Source organism: Episyrphus balteatus, chromosome 3 (genome assembly GCF_945859705.1).
Source record: "Episyrphus balteatus chromosome 3, idEpiBalt1.1, whole genome shotgun sequence".
Lineage (NCBI taxonomy): Eukaryota > Metazoa > Arthropoda > Insecta > Diptera > Syrphidae > Episyrphus > Episyrphus balteatus.
The window spans coordinates 69,005,077-69,020,733 of record NC_079136.1 but is presented as its reverse complement, the minus strand read 5'-3'; the positions used below and the strand labels follow the sequence as shown (position 1 = coordinate 69,020,733).

At 30.1% G+C, this 15,657-nt stretch overlaps 1 protein-coding gene and 1 long non-coding RNA gene across 3 annotated transcripts in view; one reads left to right on the top strand and one right to left on the bottom strand.

The window, feature by feature from the left end:
* LOC129916773 (microtubule-associated protein futsch) overlaps nt 1-11,571 on the bottom strand; it is a 79,786-nt gene extending 68,215 nt beyond the window's left edge. The window contains exon 1 of the mRNA XM_055996909.1: nt 10,898-11,571. The gene's annotated coding sequence lies outside the window, so the exon portion shown is untranslated. The remainder of the gene's footprint in view (nt 1-10,897) is intronic.
* Nucleotides 545-15,657, top strand: part of LOC129916775 (uncharacterized) — a 30,668-nt gene continuing 15,555 nt past the window's right edge. Inside the window, exons 1-3 of one of the 2 annotated variants that reach the window (XR_008772548.1) lie at nt 545-1,134; nt 1,195-1,538; nt 1,598-1,819. This is a non-coding gene — a long non-coding RNA (uncharacterized LOC129916775). Of the gene's footprint in view, nt 1,135-1,194; nt 1,539-1,597; nt 1,820-15,657 lie in introns of those variants that run through there. The other variant, XR_008772549.1, reaches the window with a different exon arrangement.

Here is a 15,657-nt window from a genome sequence, read left to right as displayed (position 1 = left end):
TTTTTTTTTTGACAAAAATCCTAAAGATACACTTTTTTTGGGGACCTCCTCACATTATCATGAAGTTTAAAACTTAATAAATTCTTCTTTTTTTTCGTCTTTGTCGTTACTTTGCGTCCCGGCTTGGTTCGTAGTCTCCTTTTTGGGCTTCCGGTGATGCCATGGAATGGTGTAGGCTGGCTCCCGGGCAAAAACTTTTTACAGCCATTATCATATCGTGTGTGTTGAAGAGAAAAAAGGTCATTAACCATAATAATTCGATGGAAAATATAATATAGAGAGTAAGAAAAGTATCTTATTATGTTTTTTTACAAGTAAAATATTGTGTTCAACTAACTAACAACAACAAAGAATAAAACCATGCACCGTCTGTTGTGTGTTGCAAAAAAAAAGTAAATACAACCTTTATCTACCTTTGCAACAAGAAACTGTTGTCTCTTTGTCCAATGTAAAAGTTTTTCAAAAAGTTCACATCAGGACAGGAGGAGGATGTCTTCTTCGTTGTCGTCCTTTGCTCTCGATATCTTTAAAGCCAGAAGGAAAATTATCTGTAATTTTTTGTTTTGCTTCTTGCTCAATAAAGAAACTTTTATGCAAGAGTTCGACTTCTACTATACAAGAACTATACTCGACTCCTTGCAACCATATCTGGATTGTCCATCTTTACTTTTCGAAGGAATACACCAGCACAACAAAAAAAATTAGGAATCCATCTCGTAAAAGAAACGCAGATAGTAAGTAAAAGTATCTTAAGGATCAGTGAACTGATTTTTTTGGGTAGAAGAAAGATGAAGATGTGAAGAATGCAATTAAGATTTTGCTGAACAAGTTTTCGAAAATGAACTGTCAAAAAAAAAAAAAATTAACTGAAAAACAAGATCAAAGTCGTTGAAAATTTTTGTGTAGTATGTTTTTTTTTATCTTTGCCGCGCGCTCATTGACTTGTGTGGATATTTTATTTGAAATTCTCAAGTGCACTTAAGGTGCCGCACACACTAGCTGTGTTAGAATTTATATTTTAGACAACAAATTTGTATGACTTTTGTGTTGTATTTTTTTGATTTTATGACGTATTTCAGAAAATATTTAAAAAAGAATAAAATTAAATGTTTCTATATCGTTTCTGTGTGTGTGGTAAATATACCTAATCTATTGAATAATTTATCAATTTTTGTGCTATATTATTCCAAAAAGATAAATGACTTTGATTGGAAGAAAAAGAGAGACAGAGGGAGAATCAAAATCTATAATGTTTTACGACAACTAATGAATTTCGATTGTGAAAGCTATAAAATTTGTGAATGTTCTTGTGGTAGAAGGTAGCTATATTAGAAACATTTTTAGATGCAACAACTTGAGAATTGTTGTTCGTCAAGTGTGTGTAAGGAAATAAATTTTGTATTTTTTTTTTTAGGTTTATATTTATATCTTTACCGGATATCACATTTGTGATGTAGAAAATTAGAAGAAAAACGATTTGAATGATTTGTATAAATTTTTTAAATGCACTTGTTGAAATTTATGGGGAGACAAAAAAGGTAAATATATCTAGCTTATCATCAAGTTTAAAATGTTAAATATATGCAGATTCTTATAGATTTTGAATGCTCGCTTATCGATGTTATAGGAATAAATTTGAATGAATTATATATTTGATGTCTCAGATTGTGGTTTGTAACTATTTTAGTCCAGCTAGGTTAAGAGTATTACGAACCGCAGTGCATAACGAAACTCTTATGATAAAATGGCGCCCAAGTGGGGACTTTATTAAGGTTAATCCTCCTGTTGGCTTACTAATAAACTGCTCGTTTTTAAAGAATTAATGCTACTGTATAATTCTTCCAATTAATATGCGCCGTCTCAAAAACTACGATTTTTTGATAGACTTTAATTTATTCACGTCGAGAGAACTATGTCGGTGAGAGCAAAAATCAGTTCGGCTAGATTATGTTAGATTGGTGGTTAAAAATAGGACTGAGACACTTATTGTTATTAGGTTATTACTAGAAATGTGCAAATAATCAAAAAATTGCTTAGAGAAATCCAACAGGCTACACGAAATAATGTTTAAAGTCGTTGATGTATCTGGTGTAATTGATAAAGTAAACTGTGAAATAGGTGAAATAAATCGATATAGAATATGGTCGTCAGGTTTACAAAAAGTAATGTTTGGGACAATCCTTATTTCTTTCAAATACATTTTTGGAAAAAGAAAAGTGCTACTGTGATGTTTCTGACTCTTTCTTGTAAATGATAGATATTTTTGCGGAGGAGTCTCCTTGCAAACTCTTTGAAGCTGTTCAGTCTAGCTGTGAATGTAAGATTGTTGAAGTACTTTAATCAGAGTATACTAGACAATAGAGACCAAAACTAGCCAGTTAAGTTAATTCACTGTAACTCCATTTTAATAATAAATTCGATATTTTCGCAAAAAAGAATCCAATACCTGTGCAGAGCCGCCTGAAAAGGTGACGAATTTATACAAAGAATTTTAAGTTCCAGGCCTTAATAATCTCAACATATAACAAAAACATTTCCATAAAATGGCGCCCAAATGGGAACTTCTATGAGATTGATACATTATACAGGTTAAATTGTCGACGGAAGCCTCGCTAAGATCACAGATTACTAAAATAAACCTACTTATTTCCTCGTTAAAATAACGACAGCCTTGTTAAAATCGCAAACTTGTGATATTATAACCCGGATACTTAAGTCCCATTACCTAATTGGTGGACTTTCAAAGCTTTCATCGACACAAGCTGGACAAACTCGTTCATGAAATTGACTTTTAAGGGTAAAATCACAGTTCTCACCCAATGAAACCACAATTTTCCCACTTTAATTAAATTTAGGAAATGAGTTGTTTTTTAAAAGTCACTAGTTTTTTTCTGTAAAATCACAGGTTTCCATGGTAAATGGCGCATTACTCACTGAAATTCACGATATTTCCCGGTAAAATCACGGATCTCTCGATTTAAATCATGGGTTTCGCTGGTAAAATCATCAGCAATCATTTCAGTAAAGTCATATATTTCTGCAGTAAAATCTCGTAAAACCACGGCACTAAAACGCCAAAGCTCTTAGTCCCATAACCCGGTAAAATGTCCCAAAAGACAATGTTCATTTAATGGAGTAGAAGAAGTAAACACATTCAACAGAAGGTAAGATAACCCAGATTTCGTGGTGATCAGAGAACATTATTGTTAAAGAATTGAAAAAATGCAGCCACAAATTTAGATGAATTAGGAAACTGGAGCGCCAGAGGTCAAATAGGTACATAATATGTAGGTACTTGAATAAATTTTGTTTATAAATGTTTCTTTTAAAACTCCTCTCAAAACTCTACTTTTTATAACTTTTTAGTAAGCCAATAGTTTTTGTGTAATTTTAAACTAAGATTGGCAACTTTTGATAGTATTATCTAAATTATTTGTCACCAGTGCTGCCATTTCGAAATTTAAAAAAAACATGATAAAAAACATGATTTCAGTTCAAAAAACATGATTTATAAAAAAAAGCAAAATTTGAAAGAAAATGAACAACCACATCGTGACTAGGGGTGAATAAAACAAATTATTTCGAGTTTATTTTAGAAAATAGTATAAAGTATCAGAGATATAACTACACAGGGTACTTTTTGTAAAAATTCTTTAAGTGAAAATTATCAAACTCATTTTATGATGGAGAATTCTTAGATCTTGGCTTCAAAACGTTTATAGTTTTTTCATTGTATATATATTTCTATAGTACTATCAATCGAAGAAAATACTTTAGCGACATCTTTTGGTAGATCTGCATTTCAATTTTCTGCATAAGGTTCAAATATAAAATAAACTATCGATCAAAGCTGTGGCGACGCAAAACAGAAAATTCTACTTCATGAGAGTACTATAGGAATATATATACAATCAGTGTTGCCGGAGAGAAATATTAGAAGGTAGTACGGCAGAAAAAAAAGGGGAGTATTTTGAACAAAATAGGAGTACAGCCAATTTTGTCTTGAAACTTTTTTTTAGTTTTATTTTTAATAAAATATATTAAGTTAAACATAAAAACAAAACATAAATAAATAAATTATTAATTCAAATAACAAAAGTAATAAAATATCTGTCTTATACTTATGGTAGATAGCTTAATCTATAGTAATATTATTTTTTTAGAATAAAAATTAGGAACTTAGATATTGTAATCACAAGATATGTATTAAATACATTAAATAGAAGTGGTTTTGCAAAAATCAAGGTATTTTGATTATATGGTACCTATAAGTATAAAATGATATAAGAAAAAAACAAATATTATTTTTTATACGCTTTTAAAAGTTGTTTTGAATGATTCCATTTGTGGCAATCAACTCTATTTAACAATTCCTTGCAACTCATAATTGCATTTATTGTATTTACTTAAAATCTGATTCGTTTTTTATCTTTGATGATAAAGAGTTGGGAAAAAACTCGTTCTGCCGCTGCGCTGCTGTGCGGAAGACTTAATAAAGCAGTAACAAAATCCTTTGTCAGATGGAAAAGTGTTTAATTAAGAGCATTTTTTTTTTTTAATATTTCTGACCAAAATTCTTCTATTTCTAATGAATTCGAAACCATAGTTTGGCTAAGTAGTGTTCGCCATTCCATGTCGAGGTTTTCAATTTCATTTTCGCTAATCAAGTCGGGAATGGAAGAAATTATTGAAGTTGCACTTTCTGCTAAATTTAAAGGGTCAATGCCTTGAATATGTTTCAGAATTTCGTCATCAAAATCGATTCGCTGTGAAATTTGAGCAAACAGGGTCTTATAATATTCTCGGGAAACACCTTTAAACTCAATTATTTCATTTATTTCAATTTTGTTTGTTTTAATAAAAAGTTCAGCTTTAACCCCAACGTATACAGAGTTAATATTTTTTAAATAAATTTCAGAAAAATTCGGATTGGAGAGAAACTCGTCGCTTAACACATCCGATTTGATAAAATTTTGTAAAATAGTTTTATATAACATTTTTACGTATGGCAAAAATTTATGAATCCGGACGGACTGAGATTGAAATTCTAAGTTTAGCTGCTTAGTCAATTGGAGAACATAGGATAGAAATAATAAATACAATTTTGTGGTATCATTTAGTTCTTCTTGAATCTTGTGAACAAGATCTAGATTGTCGTCAGAAGATTCAAAAGAATTCTCCAAAAAATAATGTAATAATGCAGGCCACTGTTCTAGCGTTCTTGCCACAACCTGTTCAAGAGCTAACCACATAGTAAAAATTTCCTTTGAAGGTAAAAGTGCTGCCAAATTTGCATTAAATTTAAAGTAAATTAATTTTATTTAGGCTGACATTATCTACACTTTGCTACAAGTGTAAAATATTTTATGTCATTAAAAAAAATAGGAGTACGAATGTGAAAGGAGGAGTACGGGAGTACGGAGGTGCTGAAAGTAGCACAATACTCCTATGGGAGTACTTTCGGCATCACTGTATACAATGGTTTTTTTCGGGAAAAATTGCCCTTTGAAGGAAAAAATAATTATTTGCTTTTGTAATTTACCCACTTTTTTTTTCAAATGGTGGCCATTGTAATTATAACTTAAATTACAAAAGTGGCGGGAATAAAACTTGAAAACATAAATCAGTTTATAATTTGTACTCATTTAAGGTTAATTTCATATATACATACTTCATGTAGGTATTGAATGACTTATTGGGCCCTATCGTGAATCTCGAGGGGAATTTTGTTTCCCTCGGAATTTTTTGTGCGATCCTGAATCTCCCTCGGAATTTATTTTCAGTTAGCAAAAAATCGTAAGAAATGATGTCTACATTCCCCTGGAAAATTGATTGCCGATACCAATAAATTCCGAGGGAAACTTTTAATGATCATTTTCGATCCCATATTTAAAACATGGGAAACATTTCGAGGGAAATTTTTATTCATGATAACCCCCATTAAAAATAACAGTTCATCTGGTGAAAAAGATTGTGGGCTTACAAAAAGATTATAAAGATTTTTCTCTTGGATTAAAAAAAAAAACATGATTTTGGGCACGAAAACATTAAAACATCATTTTAGTTCAAAAAACATGAAAATCATGCTAAATCATGATTTCTGGCAGCCCTGTTTGTCACCATGAATTGGGAAATTCTTTTTGACCCCCATTTTGCATTTCAAAAACTAGTACAATTCTGTTGAATATCAACCTAACCTAATCATATTAAAGTCATCATTTAAATTATTCACTAGGTTATTCACTATTAATGTGTTGTAAATATTAACAATATTATCCTACTCATAATATAGGTATTTCACCTCAAGAGTCATCATAAGAGTATTTTGGGAATTTTAAAGGTAGGTAATACACATTATTGCAAGGCAATAAAGTAATTCCCCAAAGTAATTTCAGTAAAATTTTAAAACAATTTGCAGTCACGTACCAAACAAACTGCCATGCCATATACTCTACTCTACAATTCTACATCCAAATGCAAATTTTGAAAACACATCCACATTCCATAAATTTAATGTAATTGTTGTTAACCTTTTTTCTATCGAAGTAAGTTATATACATAGGTATGTAAAGCACACACATGCTGTATATCAAATATTAATTCAATAAAGTTTTTTTTATTATTATTAATAATTCAAAAGCTTGATATAAATGTTATTTCATATCCAGTAATATGTGTGTTGGTATATGTAGGTAGGTTATTGACCACAAAAAATCATCAATTATAATATATTCATATATAAAAAATACACAATATAGACAGGTACAATATTTTCTTGAATCCGATTATTTAGTTTATTCATATTATGAAAATAAATATGCAGCTTTTTTTTTTTTTAGAAAAATCTTGAATTAAATTAAAACAACATTTGTTTAGTTTCTGTATCACCGTTATCTGGTGAAAAAAAAAATGAGTCAGCTTAAGACGTAAAATCCGTACTTCGATTGAATCGAAGCGAGGTGTTTTTTTTTTTTATAATTTAGTAAGTAACTTGTAAGTTTTTTTTTAAGTGTACACGAGTAGCTTATGAAAATAGTTTTGTGAGACATGTTTGGAGGACTTAAGTTGGTTGGGTGTTTTGTTGAAGAACATGGCTTTTGTTTACAAATTTATAAATAAAATAAAAAATAAAGGGTCTAAATGGCTCCCCTGTGGTATTCTAGAATTTTCAAAGAAATAGTTTGAGTAGGATCTATTCAATAAATAAGATTGAAGCCAAGTAATGTACTTAATCGTATCCATAATTTACTAAGTAAAATTTGATGCGAGAGCTTGCTTGTCAAATGATTTAATAAAGCTTTTAAAGACGCAATCTAGTTGTTTCTATTAAATTAAAAGAAAATTGCACAATAGAACGGCTTTAAGTAAACTCATTTTGATTTGGGAAAATTATAACTTATAATTTACAAAACATTTAGGAATAATGCAGGGTTGTTCATGTCTACTCAGCTTTTTTTGAGTATTGAACTTGGTGGAAAACTTAAGCAGATCCAAAAGTTATGATTTTCGAAAGAAATGAATAAATTCAGCAGTGACTTTATTTATTACGAATAATAGTTCCTCAAAGTTCTTTACACAAATAGCTCGTTTGGATGATACTTACATGGAGCAGACAGTAGATTTAAGTCACCGAATGATCTACCCTAACTTTAACTTGTATTACAACTTTAACCAACCAAATTTTGGTCAAAGAGTCCCGGGTTGGGCGCCATATTTTTTTAAATTCCCAATCTTTTAATGAATTGTATGCCAATACGACTACTTGTTGACAAGTACCTAACACGTCAGTTTTCAAAATTAAAAAAAAATAAGCATTTATAATTCTATTTAAAGGACCATAAACTGCCACATCTTTTCAATAAGTTCAGTGTATATCAATCAAAATTTAAAATCACTATCTATATATCATTAATAATCTCATATTTATGCAATTGCACAACATAACATTTAAATAAAACCAGACATAACAAATTTTTTGACAAGTCCCATTTGTATATCTGTACACTTTTTTTTTTGTCATTTTTTTTTTGTATAAATCATTTATCAGAAAAAATATCTGCATTTCAAGAGTGGAGCAGCAGCAGTAGCAAATAGCACCATTTGTTCCGAATGCAAAATATTGGCACTCAGTCACAAAACTCTATCACAGTCCATATGTGGTTTACCTATTCCCAAAAAAAAATTTAAGTTTTGTATGTTTTTTTTTTTTGCTGCTTTCCCTTTAACCACCTAACAAGTGCGGGGGTGGTTTTTGTGTGGAGGGCGGGGGTGGAGAGATCCCAGCAGCCGAGAGGGCGAGCAGAAAAAAAAGAGTGTTTCATATGTGGTGATTTATATGAAAGCGCACTTACTTACATATAAATTGGCAAAACGAATAAAACCACCAACAACAAAAACAAAAAAAAAAAAAATAATTCTTCCCTTTGATATAACACTATACGACGACGAGTAAATGTGGATATGGAAGGTTTTTCGGGAATTTCGTTTTGAGTTTATTTTTTGGTTTTATTTTTTGGGAGTCTGGAAAAATTTATTGATCACAGTTTTTTGTGTGTGTTTTTATTTGAGTGTGTTTGTGTGTATGAAACTACCCGCGCCAGACAGAAAGACAGACGACGAAAAATGTCAAAAAAAAAAAAAATCGCATGGAATTTTTAGTGTGTGGTACTGCGAGGACAGCCATTATCCCAGTCACCCGCAATATACAAAAAGAGTATGTCTCAATTAATTTAGAGGACAGTTTCATTTTTTGTTGAAATAAAAAATAAAAAACCAAAAAATAAAAAAAAATTCTTTAAAATAAAGCTTCCTATTTTTTTTTTTTTTTTATTTTCTTACAAGGAAATAGAAATATCCTTTTCCTTATGTCGAGTCTCCCCTTCAAATACTTATATATCCACAAACACTACATAAAAAAAAGACCTCGAGACGACCAATATAATGATGCTGCTGCTGTGTGTTGTGAGGAAAGACTCTTAATTCTTGATGCCAACGAAAGGTAGTTAAATTCTATATGTACTTTATCTCTATACGTTGTGGGCTTATAACTCCCCCTCATATCTTTCTATACTAATCGTGTGTATAGAGAAGCTCTACTCTGAAAATATATCCTTTTTTTTGAATGAAAACGTAAGTACCTTTATATCTATATACACACATAATAATTGTATTTTGCTGTCCTGTTATACTTGCTATCATTTCACTATAAAAGAGACGACCTTTCCTTCTTCTTTTTTTTATTTTTTATACTATGACAATCTTCTTTATAGGAGAGAAGATAGAAGAAGATATACAGTAGCGAGCAAAAAAAATGCAAACAATAAAAACATTTGCATTTTTTTGCTCGTCTAAAAACGCATACTAAGGTAGACTTTTGACCAAATAATGTTTTTGGGGTAAAATATTGAACAAATTGACTCTGTTTAATGAAAATAAAACAGTTTCAATATGCCAAATTTGGTAACTTAGTTCTTGTTCAAAACTCTTTAAAACTTTTTCGTTTGCATTTTTTTTGCTCGCTACTGTACCTACAACAATGCATGAATATTTGATGCCGGTAGGAAAGAAAAATAGTGATAAAGTTTATTTTCATTGAGGATATTTTTATTTTTTTTTTATTTTAAGTATCTTTTAAATTCACAAATAGAATTCCAATCATTTCGATGTTATTTTATTTATTTATTTAAAGATGTGTCTATTTCTATTGCATACTTTTAAGAGGTTGTAGAAAATATTTTATATATGTACGTATAAATGGAATTTCAACTTTAAATTCCTTTGATATCCTTGAAAGTTTTGTGCCGGCTAGACATGTACACACGCAAAAAATTTAAAGAAATTGATGATTGTGTATTAATTTTTTAAATTCCTATTTTGCATACTTTAAGGAGTTTAAATGTTTATTTAGTTTAGTATTAGGTACTCTTTCTTTAAACCTCGTGAATATCTTTAACAAAAACTGAAGACTTCTTAAAGAAATAAGGTCATAAGTCAACAATTTTTTAATTTAAAAAATTTGCCTTAAAGCTTTTAAGCATAATTTAAAGAATAATTTTGCATAATTTAAGGAGTTCAAACTATTTTTTAAATTCTCCTCAATTCTTGACACTAAAATCGCTTTGAAAATGTTCGTAGAAAAATAAAATATATTATTATTTATCGAATTTTTTGTCTAAATGATATTTTTGCATAATCTTAAACAGTCAATGCTTTTTTAATTCACAGTGTACTACCTATTACAATTTAAAAAAAAATCAAAATACCCTAAATTTTTATTTAAAAAATATTTAAAGCTTATTTTCCTATTTGCATGGAGTGAAATATTTTTTTCTTTAATTTGCTTATAGTTCACAGTCTATTAATACATTGAAATCAAAATCATTATACTCGAAGATTTATTTATCTAAAAATATTTAAGGAATTTTTGAATATTGTAAAGAGCAAATTATTTTTTTTAAATTCTTTTATAATTCACAGTGTATTCTGACAAAATTGCCAAAATCACAAAATGAATTTAAAAACTCAGAAATTATTTATTAAAAATTATTTAAAGGATATTCTGCATACTTTTTAGGGGAAAACTATTAAATATATCAATTATTTTCAAAAACAAATCCTTTTCTTCTTTGCGCCAAGGTGTGCTTTGTCTGTGGAATAGTTGCACCAAAATGAACGTTAAAATATTGTTTTTAATGTCTGCAATCTTTGCAAAGGACATATCTTCACATAAATTCACCACTAAAAATTCTTTTAAGGATTGTTGTATCACCCAAATCACCCCTTTTTCTAGATAAATAGTTAATTTAAATCTGAGTCCTTTTATTCGAAGGATGCTTCACCATAAATTATTTTTTGCCGATTTAGTAAAGAAAAAAAAAAAAAAAAAAAAAACACTCACCTTTCACAATTATTCTACCACTTAAACAAATAGTGGTTATTTTTAATTTTTTAAATCCAAAAAAATTGTTTCCACAAAATGTATAAAATCCCGGCTTTTTTTCTTGTTATCCTTTGGATTTTTTTTTTATAAACACAATTATTCGTCCACTTATTTTTTATTTTAAACAATTCATAAATTCTCACTGCACAATAAAATTGTTAATAATTAATTTTTGTTGTTCACAATAAATTGTTGTAATATTTTTTTTATATCCTTGTTATATCCTTGTGATTTTTTAAATATCCATTTGATTTAGTTGTGTTAAATATGTGCCGAATTTTTTATCGAACAAAATTATAATAAATTGTTTTGAAGGGGAAATAAAGAATAATTGTAATTTTCTATATAAATTTATTTAATTTATATATATATATTTTTTTTATTAAGCGAAGATATAGAAAAATGACGACGAAGATACAACCGCTTCATTTAGTTCAAAGAGACTCGGAGTAATAACTTCTGTACGCTTATTTATATAGCCTCTGCGAGGCAAGAGTGGAGAAAAGCTACTAATTCAGAAAGAAAGAAAAAAAGTGGGGAGGCGAGAAAAAGAACACACTTTGACCACCGCACCGCACAGAGTATACACCGGATCGGCTTTGGCTGTTGGCTGTTGGCTATGGCGTTTGGCATCGGCATCGGCAGCAGCGGCAGCGGCGGATGGATTGGATAGATGGATTGTGTGGATGATTTGGTAGATGGTTTTGGTTCTATACAACATAAACTTCTGCTTCTGCTGGTGCTTCTCTGGATGGGTTCTATACAAGCCGAGCCGCAATGGATGTTCTATGGTTAGGTTATAGACGGTGCAGAAGAGTAGATATCTCATGGATGCTTTTACCGGGAGAATTTCTCACAAAAAAAAGTAAAGAAGAGAAGTTCGATTGGGTTTGATGGTTTGACTGTTTGATGTTGTATCAAATTTGTTGGAAAGTTGTGGTTGTATCTCAAACAAGTTTGGTATTCAAGTTTGAATGGAACAATGTGAGACGAGATCAAACTAAAATCTCGTGGTGTTACCATGGCAATGGTCGTCGGTGGAATTTGAATATTTTAGAGGTGAAGACTGAAGATGTGTTAGCTTGGTTTGGATGGCATTGGATGAGGTACATGGACCAAGTACGAGTGCATGCAGCACAGCATCAACGAACTTAAACAGGGTTGCTGTTTCCAGTGATAGAAAAAGATGTGACCGGTGATGATGATGATGATGGTGGTGCTAGTAGTCGCTAGTGGTGGTGGTTGGTTGTTGGGTTTGGTGGTGGCTGATGATGTATCACAGATACCGGCATTGTTTCGTCGTATTGTTGTTGTTACGACGATATAGAATCTTGTCTGATGTACCTGAACTGAACCTCTCTGCTAGTGGAGGTTGAATAATATTATTTTTTTTTTTTTTTGTAAATGAATTTACTTGCTGTTTGGGTTGCAGAGTGCGCGCAAGGTGTATGGAAAGAAGTGCGGTAGCAGCATTTGAAAGTTAATTGTGCGGATATTTTGTGTACTTAAAAAAGGATGCTTTTGTTCGAGGCAATTGGGCATAAGTTGGTGCGGATTGGGATATATAGTGTTGCATTGTTATAGTGTATAGTTGTTAAAGTTGTTTTTTTTTTTTTTGTTTAATATTTTTCTTTGTATTCGGGTAGTTAGTTAGTAGGTATAGTGTTTTTAGTAAGTACATGGATTTCATTTTTAGTTGGTAGGTTAGGAATGATGTTAAATGAAATTAAGAGAGAAGTTCAAGGGCTTGTGTAATATAATGGAGATTTTATTTCTTTTTGTGTTCATGATTTTGACAAAGGATATTAACACATAATGTTTTGGTGATAAATGTAAGGTAATTGACCTTCATTGATGTGGAAACAGTGGGGTAGTTAAAAATATTGAGTATTAACTTTAATTTCAAGTTTAAGGGCAGACACTACATATATTTCTCATTTGTATAATGTAGGTATTGTAGTTTTGATATTATTGTTGTTTTTCAAGAGAAGGTAGGTATTTTGAATGAATTTAGAAGTATTTGATGTTTAAAAACTTTTGGTTAGTGTATTTTAGGTACAATTCAAATTTTAATGATATTTGATTTATTGGAGATTATTTGATCGTTTTTTTTTTTTACTTTGGAGTAATAGATGGCGTTTTTGATGCTCTTAAAAATTATTAAAGGGTTTTTGAGCAGGGTTTAAGGTATTTTACAAGCAAATGTACACTGGAGTGTCAAGTTAAAAAAAAAAACATAAATAGAAATTGGAGTATTATTTTTCCCCATGCTTTAAATCAATTTAGTTCTCTTCAAGTAACATGTCGATGGGTAGGTACCTATTGCAATTCAAAAAGATTTTGATATAATAGATGATTTTGGAACATTAATTGAAAATATGCCACAATCACAATGTAAAATAATAATTTATAAAACAAGTTTTAATCCATTTGAGTTGAACTATAACGACTTTAACCAAATATGTCGTTTGGACAAAGAAACGGTGTAATTTATTATTAATTAATTAAATATTGAGGAGTATGAGAAAAAGAACTCCAGTTTCTGGAAATCTACAAGTTAAAACAGATTTAAGATTATAAAAGAATAATAAAACACTTGTTATTTTAAAGATTCACAATGATGTTGATAAATTTTATTAATAAAAATGAGTCGACGCGTTTCGTCTTATGAAGACATCATCAGGAACTGACATTACTTATACGTTTACATATAAAAAAAAGAGTTACAAAGGTTAAATACATAATAAGAGTTAACAAACAAACAGTGATGACTAGAGAAATGTTTAAAGCTTATAATTTTATATTTAAAAGTGGACTATAATTAGTTAAATCAATTTGATTATTAAGGAGTTTTTGTCCCTGTAATTTGAGTTTATTTATTTCAAAAATTTCAAATTTATCTAAAACCCTTCCGGAACTTAGGTTGTGAAGAAGTTCAATGTTTTCAATTGAACACGAATGACCAGAACAACGGAGATGCTGCGACAGGCCAGAAGAAGGATCCGAATAAGAAACTGCTCTTACATGTTCGTTGAACCTTTTTTCCAAATTTCTCGCGGTTTTTCCAATGTAAACTTCGTCACAATCACTGCACGTTATTTTGCATATACCGCTCTTCTTCAGTTGATTGGCTTTAGGAAATATTTTGTTGTTGCAAATAACATTTTTTAAAGTTGAATCATTAAAGAAAGCTGGTCTTATGTTAGCTTTCTTGAGAGGTTCAATGAGAAACTCGGAAATGCCTTTTATGTAAGGGATTTTTCGCCATTCAACTGGATCTTTCTCGTCGATCGTCGGAAAAATTGATCTTAAAGCAAATTTTTTTGATTTTTGCCGGAGCAAGTTGTAGATTATTTTCTTATCATAACCGTTATTGTTGCCGATCTGTATGATGGTTCTCAGTTCTTTTTTGAAGTTGGCAGGACTCAATGGAACACGAAGTAGTCGGTCAAGTAGTGAATGGTATGCCGACATTTTTATAGACCAAGGGTGAGTAGAACTTTTTGGTATTATGATATCGGTGTATGTAGCCTTTCTGTATATATCAAATTGAAGCGAATTAATTACCAAAGATATATTTAAATCTAGGAAATTTAAGGATTTCCCTCCGAATTCAAGCGTAAACTGAATATTATTATCAACTTTGTTGAGTACATCAGTTAGAAAAACATTCAAATTGCGTTCTGTGCCCGTCCAAACACAAAAGATGTCATCTACGTAGCGAGTCCAAAAGAATATATATTTTAAATGATTGTTTACTGTCGAAAACAATGTCTTTTCAAAATTATCCATATATAATTCAGCTCCAAATGGCGAAAATGATGATCCCATCGCTAAACCTGATAGTTGTCTGTAGTTTTTGCCGTTGAAGTGAAAATAGTTTTGGTCTAAACAAGTAGATATTAGTTGATTTAGTTGAAGACGTTTAATTTTATCATCAATGGATACATTAATTAAGTCAGAAAGTAACATTTTTAGATTGTTAGATGGCACCGATGGAAATAAATTTTTAACATCAAATGAAACCAATTTGGCATTCGAAGGCAAAGCTAGGCCTTTTATTTTATTAATTAAATCGAACGAATTTTTAATTCAATATTTAGGGATGAAGTTTAAAATTTGGGGCAAAAGTTGACTTAATTTTTTTCCCAACATCTGTGAAGGAGCATTGAATGAAGATGAAACAGGGCGCATAGGTACTCCTTCCTTATGAAGTTTTGGTAAACCATATAAAATTGGAATAGATGGATTGCTATTTTTTAAAGATCTTTTTTCATACTGATCAAAAATTAGATTGGCTGAGTTGAGGCATTTCCTGTGTAAAAATAAATTATTTCAATATACACTGAAAATAATAAATTTCGTAAAATTACGAAAATCGTTTCATACACTACATTTTCGTTGGCCCAACGAAACTTTCGTTGGCTCAACGAAAATATGTAATTTTTCGTAATATGAAAACCTTCATCAATTAATGAAAACGTTTCATACACTTTTTCTCCCTTTTTAGTGCCAAAAAATCCAATTCAATGAAAAGATTCATCAATTAACGAAAAATTTCATACTCATTTTAAAGAATAAAAATAAGAATTTTTTCCTTACTTTATTAAAGTTTTAATTAAGTAACGAAAAAATTCATTACCTTATGAAATTCAACATTAACTAACGAAAATCTTCATAAGCTTACCTATGAAAATTCTTCATATACTAATGAAATA